At 44.2% G+C, this 13,530-nt stretch overlaps 1 protein-coding gene across 8 annotated transcripts in view; it reads left to right on the forward strand.

Annotated features, from left to right (window-relative positions):
• Positions 1-13,530, forward strand: part of LOC124155996 (homeobox protein cut) — a 503,467-nt gene that overhangs the window by 456,817 nt on the left and 33,120 nt on the right. The window lies entirely within an intron of this gene.

Below are 13,530 nucleotides of genomic sequence, written 5' to 3' on the forward strand. Positions count from 1 at the left end.
TAAATTTGTGTGCCGAGAAGTCTGCCCACCTGACCAACGAAGGAGTCGGAAAGAAACATACGGCTACATTCAATTTAATCAACGATTCAATCCCGGTCGCTACTTACTGATGAAAAGATATCTCTCTAAGCCTTTTAATCCATTATGGAATGATTTTTTTTGCGAATTATTCAAGAATACCGGTAGTGGGTCTCCGCCACTTTCACTTCCTTTCCTGATCGTGTTCAACTGGTGAAAACTGTACTCTATTCTCCATTTCACGTTAGAATAGCGCATGAATTTTATTCACTATCCTGCACGTATTCTCGTAAAAAAATTTTAATAACAAAAAAACAACTCGGTGTATTCCATCCTTTTTTTAATAGAGCCGACTAAGGTAATACAAGTTTTATGATTGTCAAGGCATAGAAATATCTGAGTGACTACTTAATGTATCGAATTGTCGTGATTGAAAAGAAAGTAATTCCCTAAAATTATTTTTTGTTATAATGAATTTCTCAGGTTTCCCCAGTGTGCTGTCTTCAGTCCAATCTGATATCCGTGCTTTAGCTAACTTTAGCGTGACGATTGGACGTCGGACATGGTGACTTGAGTAGGCCTTCCGTCTTTCTGGGCCCTAATACCAGACGTTAGCGGTACCCTCGACGGAAGACGATCGAAACCAGAGCCCGTAATGTTTTCTTCAAGGTCGTCTTCGTCAGATGCCATGTCTTGAAGTCAAAAACAAGCCGTTCTTGCCCTCTCCGATACTGCAACCTTCCACAGCGTGTGGGACTTCACTCATTTTCCCACACGGATAAAGGAGTGTTGAAAACTCTTAATACGATTATTTCGTAAAATGAAAAATAAAATGAAAGGAGAGTGTAAAAGATAGAAAGGAAATCTCTCACGCAGGCGGAAACCAAAAAGATATTTTACCCAATAAAAAAGCGTCGCGTCAGGAGAAAAAAAGAATTGTTACCATCTCCGACGGCCCGCGCTGAAAATCCAGCCAGTCTTTCCTCCTCCCCCGCTTCGCTCTCGCATCTATTTGTCCGCAACGTCAGCCCACCCTTTCCCCACCGATAGATCTCCAGGCGGAGAAGAATGTCTCTCCTATCCTGCTGCGTTTTTTTGCATCGCTATTCCCACACAACAGCTCTGTTTTTTCGAACCAACTCTCTTTTTCCGTCTTACGGGACCCTTTTTTCTCCTTCCCGGAGACGCAAACGCGTACACACAGCGTGTACTTGTGTGTATGCATGCGTAGGTACTTATATATATGTGCGACTCCAGCTGCCCGATGCAGTTTTATGCCCCAGACGGCGAAGTCGGCGGTGGGAGAGGGACGGGTTTGGAAGTTAAAAAGCGGGTAAGATCCGACGGGACATCCAAGATGGCCAGGCCGCGCAACCACGCCAGACGGGTAAAGGGTGGGGGAGGGAGGCTTAAAAAGCCCTTCACGCCTCCAGACGCCATGATGTTTTCTCCGTCCGTAGGATTCACCCGATCTGCCTTATCCTTGGTCCAACCGAGGATTTCGTCGCTCCGAGTACCTTTAAGCCCTTTACCAGTTTCCCGTCGGTCGCAGGCCATATTTTCCCCTCGTTACGTATGCGACCTACATAGAATTACGGGTAAGAATTCAATCCCGTCTACCACGGTCTGTATTTTTTGTCAGATTACCATTCGCTTTTCGGTCGCCTTGCGAATGAATTCAAAGTGAGGCAGTCTTGCAAGTTTTATTTTTTCTGTTTTTGTTCGCCTAATTAGTTCGCTAAGAACAAATATCAATCCTTTCACTGCATTTTAAATGCAGCGCATTCGAGTGGGAACTTCTCTCCATATGTCGTGCATCCAGGGGATTCTTTATTCTCATGGCTAATTCTTGACGCTCTATTCAATCAAGGGAATAGGTAAATGTAATCTCCTTTGTGCTGATTGCGACCATCTAAATTGATTATTTGGATTTGAATTTTTAAACACACATGCTTTTCGTAAAAATTTACCACTATTATAGCGTTTTCAATTAGAAATTACCTGATGCTTTTATCTCCGTTTCCTAAGCACTCTATTTTTAGACCAAAATTTGTGTGCTCACATTTCTTTACTCGTAATAAATTCGTAGCTCTTACTTCCTTTCAAACCTTTGGTCATGAGCCTCTTAAACACTTCCGCATGAGTTGAAGATCAACCTGAACTGGTTTCCATACCCTTTCACTCGGTCTTTTATTGGCTCAATCCGCGCTTTAAGGCACCTCGTCCCGTCCCGTTGATCCCGTGAGGGTATTTGCTTAAAGGATCTCTGCATCCCCAAAATCTAGAGTGCCCTTTTGCATTTTCACATCCGCCACTCGTTCCCACCACTGCCCTTACAAAGGAGGCGCATCTGCAAGCTGATGCTTCTCATTCTGTCGGAGGCGGTCGGGAAGCCCAAGTGCCCTGAAAATTATGCCGCGAATAAACATCCTCAGAGAAGACTGGCTGATGGCGAGGTTCTCCGTGTCTTTGCCTCTTCCTTACCGGTAAGGGTGTTGGGTGGAAATTTAGGGAATACATGGTAGGATTTTACTACTACATGTACATGAAGACCGCGCTAGCTTTTTGTGGTGATTTTAGGGCAATATCCGCTTTCCAGAACTGTTGCTGTTGGTTTTAAAGTTAGCGGTAGTTATATTTTTATTTCTTTACGTTGTGTTTGATGTAGTTCATGGATTCGATTTTTCTCAGGTTTCGAAATCAGACTCTACCATTAATGTTTCTTTTATATGTAGGAGAGTGGAGGAAAATTAAGCTGCGACTTTTTTGTGCAAAAATATTGTTATGGAATATGGTTTTATTGAAATAGAATATTTGCGCTTTTATGCAAACTTGGATTAGTAAAACCGTCGTAAATTCGCGCGTGGAGGCGTCAAAACTGATCTTTCTTCCTCTGAGTTTAGCCGGGTGGCTTTACTTTTTTGTATTAGTTTCTAGTGATAGGTTTGTAGTTATCTTGGCCCTCCCTCCACGACATAGTGGTGGTAGCTAACGAATACTGTAGGCTTTCGGCGCTCCCTGAAAACAGTTGAAGTGGCGTGGGCTCTCTTCTCCCTCCCAGAGCAAGTGGTGAATGGCCAATGCAATCCCACGCGCCTTCGCGACTCCAAAGGCGCCGACGACGGACCATCTCAAAGGAACCTCCCGCGGTAGCGCTCTCTTTTCCCCGGGGGTGAAAGGACTTCCTTTTTAATTTAGCGGACCCCCCAAGGGAAGAGGCAAAACGATGGCAGCGGGAAATTTACGCGAAGTGAAAGGTAAACGTTAAATTCACCGACATCCCCCTCTACCATGGTTTGAGCTGTCGTTAAACGGAAGGCCTCCGTGCCGTAGCAACTCTGAACGCCTTCCCTCGCGAGGAGGGAAGGGAGAGAATGACTTTTTTCTCGCGGAAATTACCGGTTCAGTCACAGAGAGCGTTTGGTTTCCAACGCCGTGCGACCGTTTTGCTATCGGGGGAGAGCAATAAAGTTTTGCGGGCGTCTGAAAGTTAACTTTCTCTGCGGTAAATTATTCGTTCACAAAGCGGGTGGTAACCACAGAACCCCGAAGCGATGCGAACGGTTATTTTTTTGTTTATCTTCCCACTTCGTGCGACTCATGAGCCGATGCAGCTCATTTTCGCCGTGTTACGTTCATTAGCCTTCCATTTTGTGGTCATCTCCGTGGTTAAGCGCCCGGGATTGAGTTTTTACGCGGCTGCCACCGTTCGGAACTCAAGTTTGGAAAGACCGCCGAAGAGATTTCCGATTCTCTAGGACTCCGAAGAGTGATATCCTTTGCCTTCACGACCGACCGGCATGATCAATCATTGAAAGCGCCTTTAAAAGATGCGACGCCCACCTATTTTTCACCCGGATGCTTCAAAAGCGGCCTCCGAGCTTTCTAGGGAGAGAAAAAAATACCACGTATCTAATCAGTGTCGACGTGCTTACACGTATTTATATACGTTTTATAGAGCATTTATAGGTTTGGGGGTGGGATGCTTCCTGAGCGAGATATATAGAAGTGAGTCGAGTCGTAGATCGTTAATTCCCCCACACCCCTTCATGACCGAATGAGTCTGCATTGCCCTCCTCGAAATAGCGGCGGCAGGGATGGAGAAAAACAAGTTGGATCCCACCCGGGGGGCCTCCTCTATGCTCCTTCCATTCCCTCCCCCCTCTAAGAAGAACTCTGAAACGCCCAGTCCAAAAACACACCCACCCTTTTGTCGGAAGACCTCGACTTTTTGAGTATCGACCAGTGTTCAAGTGCCTCTGGGTATGGAATGAAATACTCTCTGTCGAACATTAACCTTCCAGGTGGAAGGATTGAGGCGGGGGAGAATAAAAAAGCTCGCATCGCATCATCCACGACCGAATTGTCCGATCGAATATATAGGCTACTTAATCTTCCCGTGAGTTGGCACATTACATCGGGGTTTATGACTGCTGTTCCTCCAAAGTCTCGGCTCTTCGGTTACACGGCGTATTTTGTTCTTTTCCAATCCTCGTCTTTTCTAAAACCCCGAGGAAAGAGAATTTAAACTCGTCGCGAGTCTACAAATCAAGCCTTTTTAAGAGACATTGGTACATAATTTATTTATATACTTAATCGCCCAGTCCGGAATCGTAAGTGCTTCAAGATAGTTTCCCGAACTAATTCATCAATACTGTATCCCTCCTTTAGGGTCCTTGTCCTTGGAGGAGTTATTTTTCGGGTCGTAAAAATAAGAACCAGAGAGGGAAGAGTCACCGGGCGTTAAAAGACCATGAATTAAATCGGAATTCCCACTTCGTCCCCCAAATAAGATTGACGACGGGGTATTTTTCGACGCCCGGGCCCGTTTCGTTCCACTCGTAACTCGACCGTGCTAGGACTGGTGACGACCAGTCCTGATCCGTTATCGCTTATTCCTCATTCTTATTGGGGAAGACGCCCTCTTAAATCCCCCCACTGTCCTTACCTCCTCGGGAATATGTGCCAAGTTCGAGTATTCTATTTCGGCCGATTCGACTTCGGGGAAGTGAATTATCTGTCCCCCTCCTCTCAGGATGAAATTCTAAGAAATAATTTTAATCCTTGGCCCGGCAGAATTGACATTGAATAGGGCCAGTTTGCTCGGTTCTTAAATATAAACGAAAGGAAAATACGGAGTTCGCTGAGAAAAATCAATCACTCGGAAAGGATGCGAAGGATTTTGTCTTCCAACGCGTATTAGCCAAATTTGATCATCTCCAAATTCATGACTCCTTATGATTGATTCCATTACTTCTTCTTGGTTGAGCTTAATTTTTATGGATGACGTCATTTTGTTGCCTTATTTTTTTCTGGGCACATAATGAAGATAGCGCCGATGGCACTTTCAGTAAAGGCCTTCTCTCGTTGCATCTGCTGCATAATTCCTCCTTAGGGGACGAGAGCGTGCGAGTTACTTATCTCTCTGTCCACACGTATTCTCCGTCGTCGGAAAGAATCTGGCCTAATTTATTTGGCCTGCATTTATTAGCCGAGCAATGCATTCCCATTGTCCACCTCACTCACCGTGTCCCCCCAGCCATTCCAAGGTCTATCGTTGTCTCTATTCCGGGAATCGTGCTTTGTCCACCACTTTTTTAAAAATCTAGTGTCCGTCAGGGATGCCCTTTGAATCCTCGGGAGGAAATATGTCCATTTATTCCGGGCGTCGCACAAAAACAACCGCCCTCGCGTAAATCCCGGTGCACAAATTATCTCTCTCCGCCTCTATCTGCCGGCAAGAGGTCACGAAAAAGCCGGGTCTCGGGAGTCAAGTTATTCGCTCATCGTGCAGCGGATGGAATCATCGGGGGCGTCTTATAAGTTTTTCGGGAAGACTTCGAGAGAATTAGGGAGGAGGGCATATAGTATTTCGAGGAAAGGGTGTTGTAGTGGTAGTTGTAGTATGCGGTGGTTTGGGGCGGAAACAGTGGCTTTCCTGGTTCGAAATAATAAAAAAAAAGTAGGCGAAGTCGGAGAGATTGGAAGGATTCCGAGAGGTCGTAGCTTAGTGGTGGAGTGAGGGATATTCGCCGAGTGGCAGGTGCTTGAAAAGTGGAAGACTGGTGTGTTTTGTGTGGGGAGGCAGACTACTGGAGGGAACCGCTTCTGTGTTGGTGGTGGTGCTTGTCTTGTGTGGTGGTCGTCTGGTCTCCGAGGTGAGGGAGAGATAAGGGACCATAGTCTGTGCTCGTGGGAGGTTCATGCATTCGTTGACTTGAGTTCGGCTTGCGTGGTGCACGTTTTATTTTTGCCGGGCGGGAAGGAGGGTCCCATAAGTTGTGGCCGCCACGGGGCGATTTTCTCAGCGAGAAAATCGCCCCGTGGCTCTCCGACCATTTTTTACTTCTCTTGTCAGTCTAGTTGATATCGCATGGATTATATGCCATGGGGAGAAGAGCACGCGACGAATCACCTGTGGGAGAATACTCACCGTTTGGTGACTTTTAGTCGGTCATCTGTGGTTGGAAAGAAAAGAGTTTGAATTTTGGTGTTGGAATGTTGGATGTGGAGGCCTTCGGGCGATAACACAAAATCTGCTGAAAACATAAATTTTCATTTTGATTTAAATTTTTAAAAATTTTGGAAAATTTCATGTGATTTTTAATTTACAATTTGTTAGAATTCCATCAGATTGAGCCTGAACCATCTTATATACACCCGATTCCCGCCTGGGTTCTAATGAGGTGAGGAGACGAACACGGCGCTACGAAAATCTTTTGTCGTCGCCCTCCTCCTTTGATTTACCGCACTTGGGTCGCCTCCCTTTGAGTGTTTCACTGGCGAAGGCGAGAGAAGAGTGCGTTCAGGAGCGATGGCCAGAATATTTTCAGAGAGAGAGAGAGAGAGCGGACTCCCGGTGGTGTCTCACTGTGGCGATTAGCACGAGTTTATTTTTCGCTCACGTCAATTAATCGGACGCATGATCGATGGGTCGAGGCGGGGAAGGGGTGATTGATGCGTGGCCAGCGGTATCGAAGAGCGACCGCAAGAGTCGGAATGCGATAATGAGCTCGCCGCAAATCTTCGGCATTCATTATTCCATTTTCATCCATCTCACCGGGGAAGGGGGAGGCTAGGGAAAAAATAAAATTAAGGAGGAGAGAGAGAAAAAGGCCGCCATGTGCATCCCATGCTTACGTATGAATCCCCACCGAGGTGCTGTGTGGTGATCGTGTGGCGAATTTTCCGATCTCGAAGCTTTGACTCGAGAAGTTTTTTAGTCCACTGTGATGGCATAAAAACAATTAAGTAAATCTCTTTCCTCTCTCTCTCTCTCTCTCTCTCCGGCTCCGAGATTTCTTAGAGGGGGAAAAAACTTGCAAATGGTCGGACTCCAGAAATTTCCACAGACGCATTCGTATCTTGATGTCGAAATGATGGAGAAGTGTTAGTTTTTTTATGCCCATGTGTGCTCATCGAGTAATTCAACATCGCGACCTCTCGTTGCGTAATGTTGAAATAGTATCCCTCATCCAGATCCCACGTTTTCAACTTTTGCGAAAGGCTGGTTTTTTTTTTATTCGAATTAAAATGCTGAGGAATGCTCAATCTCGGGTCTCGGGTTTTGCAACAACCCGTCCGATTTTCTCGCGATATTATTCGGGGCAAAGAACAAAGATTCACCAGGGAATTCACCTCTCACCCTGTGTGGAGCAAGTACATAGCAATGGACTATGGAATGGTTTCATGGACTAAACTTAAAGGACAGAACCCTCGTTTCTCGTTACATTCGTTTGATTTGAGTTATAAGCTGTAGAAAAATGGTAGTTTATTTTAAATCAAGTAGTTAATGAATTTAACGAGGGATCATTTGATGAGTTGGCTACTGATTAGCACAAAGCCGTCTTGAAATTTTATCTTTAAATTTTGATATTTATCCTGAAGGATTGATGAAAGAGCATTTTTCGGGAAAACTTTAGTACAAAATGCTTGCCTCTCTCTTTAATGGAATTTTCTCACTTAATTACGATTATCCAGACTCATTTTAAGAAAAGGGTTTCAAGTGTTGTCCAGCGATGAGGAGCGATATCAGAACAGTTGAGGTTTTCGACTGTAGAGGGTTGCGGAAGATGTTGATAAAGCTTTCCTAGGAAAGGATCCCAAAACGCCTTATCTTGCCAATCAGATGAAGAAAGCAACTCTGCGGCCGAGACAAACCTTGCCAAGTTGGTCGGAAAATGGCAACAGATCGACCGAGGAGTCCTGTTCTCTAACAAAGATTGGAAAGGAGTTCCCGTTACTCATTGAAATGGTAGGAGTGTGCTTTACCATAGGTAGAAGTGAGATCGGATTGGAAAAGGAAGCTGGTTTATTTTAGATTTATTTGGTAGTCATCTCTTAGTCTGTTGGAGTAGGTCGATTTTTTCGGAGCCAAAGTTATCGTAGCGGTGACAGGATATAAATATAAGATTGACTAAGGAATTTTAACCGAAAACGAAAAAGGTCGTGCTTTCTAGGATAGCATTTTTTCCGATTTGCTAATGTAATTCGGGAATAATCAAAAGAATTTTCAATATTTCCGAACCATATTCCAATATACATCTCAAAATTTTCAAGCAAACCCATAATTTAATCAGAAATTTTTCCCTGGCGTGTGGGAATTTTACAGAATTAAAACATACAGTAAATGCATTATTGAAGAATGTAAAGTGCACATGGAAAATTCTTCGATAAACTGAGATGCCCCTTCGAATAATGAAATTTTACACAGTTCTGTGAGTCAGTTTAAAATACATTTTTCGAGGGTAGCTTTTGATGTTATCGTGATGCGAAATTGAAAATCATCGTATATTTTTCTAATATTTTGCAAACTTGTTATGAGTTCAGCGGGAGTAAATGGTTTCCATAGGATAGTTTTTACGATGAGCTCGGAGGAGGAAATAAATAGGAGAAGATTAGTCAATCTTTAAGGCAAGGGGGAGGACAGGTCGGTTCGGTCCACGATCCACGCCCGGCAGGGTGATGGTAAGCCTCCATTTCATGTCGCAAGAATTATAGCGGGACACCCTCCGTATTAATGGGATGTTGAAACATGTGAGGGGGTGGAGCTGGCTACGGGGAAAGGGTTAGGCTGAGAGGTTCAACCAAGAGCAAAAGGAGTGAGGGCTCTTCCTCCCCGTCCAAAACTACTTGCTCTCCGCAAGGCTTATAAATCCAACTTGTGTGCGAAATAATTTCCGGTAGTGATGGTGGCGGCGAAGGATATAGATCGATCACATTTTAAAATTAAACCGGCCATCCGCCTTCAGCGGTGTGAACGTGAAAAATTCTTTACTCCCTTCTCCTCTTTCTCGGTGTTTTTTTTTTCTTTCAAGTGCACTTGGTTTTTATTATCGGGCGGTCACTTGACCTTTAACCTAGTTTAAAATGGCTTCGGGTCAGTTCGAGTCGATACGACTTTTAGGATCTGGCCCAAAATTAACTAGTTGTCCCTCGTAGGGGTGAGGACTAGCGACGGAAGAAAATGTGTGACGGAATTGAGTGCTCCATAATTTCCTCTGACTTACAACGACAACCACTACCTGGAAATCTTTGCTGTGTTCAACAGTTATTCCCATGATGCATAGTTTTAAAATAGATTTCACGGGAGCAGGATGACCCGAAGAGGTTCTTTGGAAGTTTACTTTTAGAAGAGCGATGGAAACGAATTGTGAGAAAGTCGTCAGATTTTGAAAAAAAACTCTCGGTGAGTGCAATCACATATTTATAGGTAAAATCCTATAGTAACTAGTTGCTTATCAGGCGCACAGTGTGGGTGAAGTCTTTACTATTCTATCATCTGGCCAATTGTTTTGCCATAGCCGACGTTTCGACAGCTGACTCTACCATGTTCCGAGAGGAGCTATCATAGCTTGTTTTTCCAAGTGTAGCGACGCAACCTCCCGAATAAATTTACGAGTGACTAATCGTTAGTTCGTATTTTTGTCCCCGGCATGAAATACCCTTGAGTGAAATGAATCGGCTCGAGAGTAAATTCGCGAAATTGTGCGAAATAATATATTGTATCCATTTTTTTGCCTGGGAAGACTTATTGGCTCCGTGGCGACGCGAGGAGGAAATTTGTAAAGAAAATTTTTAAAAATATATAAGTATATGATCTGGAAGAGAAATGGAGCTTGCTGATGGATAGAGAGGGACGGGTGGGTGAGGAAAAATGATTTCTTTGGAAATCCGTGAGTTTGAAATGACGACTAAACACCAAATGTTCCCCCATCATAGCCGCTCCAGGATGAGTGAGTGCGGTAGGGGTGGAGGGAAATAGGGAAACAGTTGGACGGTGCACAGCTGTGAAGTCCCTCTTTCATCGTGGCTACCCCTTCCTCCTCCTCTTCCCCTCCTCCCCCTACTTTCCCCCCCTCCTCGTCTATCCCATCCCTCCGTGCATACATCCGGCCGGGGCCGTAGACGGGAGGCATAAGGAGAAGGAGAAATGGGGGTGGGGTAGGAAGGTGAAAGACCGGTGGAGGAGTGAGGGGGTGGATGGGAGGACCAAGTGCGACCACCTCCCCCCCCCCCCCTGCTTCCCTCTTTCTGACCGTTTAATTAAGACCGCGATCTCGAAATTTCGACACGGTCAAACGAACTCTTTCTTTCTTTCTCCTCCTGCTTCGCTCTCCGTTCTCAATGTTCCCGTCGTCTTTCGCCACCTCTACCTCGTTTCCCTTAACTCTCCTCGGAGGGATTTGGTGAATTATTAAGGTGTAAACCCCCGTGTTAAGGATTTGACAAACATGCTCGAACACTTTTTTCAACGAAGTACATATCTTTCCAAGAATTATATATTTCTTCGGGTTAGGTGCCACCAGTTAATTTTCAATTAAATCCGTGATTTTTCTGCTCTTATAGATATTGAATACTAAAATTACAGCGTCATTTGTTATTATTCTCTGCAGCGTTTGGGCGTTAAAGCGTTTTTTGTCAGCGCGACTTTCGTTTGCTTTGGTAATTAAAATATATTTTATTTAGAAATGAAACTATTAGCAAAATTACATGATGAGAGAAGTAAATATTTCATCATAACTGTTTAGCAAGCATGGGTTAGCAGCGTAAGAATAGCAGTAATTGCATATCGTACATTTAATTTTCGTCTCGACATGAAGTCTGCGCTAGAATACTGATTTCCTCTTGAGTACTCTTAATTCTTCAGAATAAGTCGTACGATTTGAGACTGAGTCAAAAAAGTCCGCACCTGAGAGTAGAGAAAGGACTAGGTGATTAATGTTGCGTACGAAATATTATTATGCGTATTAATATGCGCATACATTATACTTACGCGAAATCTCGCGAAGGGCTGAGTCAGTGAGGAAAAGGATCCAAATGATGACTCACCGTTGATAATTTTGAGGAAGTGCCACAACATTTTAGTTCGTCACGGCTTGGTTATTATATTCCACGCCGAAATCAAGTGGAAGTTTTCGTTGCATCCGCAATTTTCCCTCATTGCAGGTCTTAATTCATCCATACATAAGTGCTACAATGTTTTTGTTTAATGCGATCTTAACAATCCCATTCTATCAAACAGCGTCGTAAAACCACGACAAATTACTTTACTCCCTCCTCGCTTTTTTCCGAGTCCGTAATATTGCGCAGTCGTGCGTACCGAATACCTGTGGTTTGGAGAGGAAAAAAAATCCCTTTTGCAGGCGATTAACGGCCGCGAATTGCGGACTGTTAGGGCATAAATCGCCTCTCTTTTTCATCGAAGTGGTCGTAAATCAGAGATCCCGTCGCCTGTGTGAGTCCAAAGAAACTATGACTTATCGTATGGCAGATGCCCTGGCGAATGAAATGTCGTAAATGTTGAGAAATAAGACTTTCAAGCCAAGGCGACCACGCTCACTTATCCCCCTCTCAACAGTAGCCGCAGTATCAGTAGAATGTTTTCTCCGAAAACCGTGTGTTGGTTCACGATATCCGATTCGTTTTTCGTCACATCACGGGTATACAGAGCCATAAATCTTTCTTTTTTTGCGGCTCACAGCGTAGAATTTTCCTTTTACTTTCCCAATGCGCGCATAAAAACTCTTCATCGTCAGTTCGCATTCCTTTGAGTGATCGAGCATCGTGGTTCCATATCGTCAATGCTGCCGAAGTCATTCCCTGCCAATAGTGACCCGTATTTTATTAATTTTTCCAGTATATACAAGAATGGCATTGGCAATAAAAAAATAGCCCAAAACGTTTGCCATTGTGAAGCCTTTTTCCACGGTAAAACTTTTTGAACAATATCTCGCTTGAGGAAGCTTACATGGGATAAATTATGCGTTTTGGAATGGGATATTACGAAAAAGATTGGTTTCGATCATTTTCACAAAACCTTGTTCCTCGTTAAGCGTCCTTAACTGTGTTTTAGGAAGTAAACGCTTTCTCTTTGTTGTCAAATTCATTACGACACTCGAAGAATTAAAAATAGTTCGAAACAACAAGAAAGATTTTAACTCGAGCAAGGAATCGAACCGAATGTTTTCTGGGGACGAGGATTGCCAAACCATCTCTTTGAGCGGTGGAAGAAATAGTGCACGGAAAGTGCTGAGTTGAAAGGACAGTGTGGTGGGGGGAAATAGAAGAGAGAGTAAAAGACAGAAGATAATGAATGCCATTCGGAAAAGGGCAAAGGGAAGAGGGAGGGAGGCAGATGAGGGTGCGCGAGAGGTAAATAGAGACAGATAGAGAGAGAGGAAGATAAGGGCTTTGAAGGTTTTCGATTCTTTTTATCCATTTTCATTCTCCATTCCGCTTTCTTTCTCTCTTTCTCCGGCGAATGGAGAGGGCTTTCTTTCGTTTGTGTGTGTGCGCGCTTAGAAGCCAGGGCACAAAAACACATATATTACGGGGAGCTTAAAAACGTCGCCGACGCTAGGAATCGACTTGGCCGACTCACACAGGGAAGATGGGGGTGGGGGGGGGGGAGACTTGAGTGGGAGAGGGTGGGGGGGTGGAGAAAGAGTGGAACCCCGACCGACAGATGTCACTGATGCGAAACAGATCTCGCATCAAACCGCGGCCGTTCATCCCCTCCCCTGCCTCCGTTGCACGTCCTCTATGGTTCCTTTATGCCTGCACTCCTCCCACACCACCATCTTTCCTCCTTCCTGCTCACCTGTACTCCTGAAAGCCATCCGTTAATTCTATATTATCAATAGTACCCATGTCAAAGGTTAATTACTGCTATCTAATGCATCGTATGAGGCTGGAAAAATTTGCTCTCTAGTTTTTTTGGAAACGACAAGTATTTTCTGCACCAGGGATCGACTGTTTGTCATATCTGCGGGCCAGGCGTTGAAACTGGCATTTCTAAGAGTGGACTTTTTCTTATTAATTTAAGTGATTTAATTAAGTGATACTTTTCTTATTGATGCATTGAACTATAGCTATGTCTCCAGAACCACTATCGTTTCATAAGGCATCATAAGGTATGATGAATTCCATTTTGATTTTTAAATAGGGTAAATAATTTCATTATTATGTACTTCAAACGGGAAAACAGCCTTCAGTAGATTGCTGATTAGA

This window comes from Ischnura elegans, chromosome 3 (genome assembly GCF_921293095.1).
Source record: "Ischnura elegans chromosome 3, ioIscEleg1.1, whole genome shotgun sequence".
NCBI lineage: Eukaryota > Metazoa > Arthropoda > Insecta > Odonata > Coenagrionidae > Ischnura > Ischnura elegans.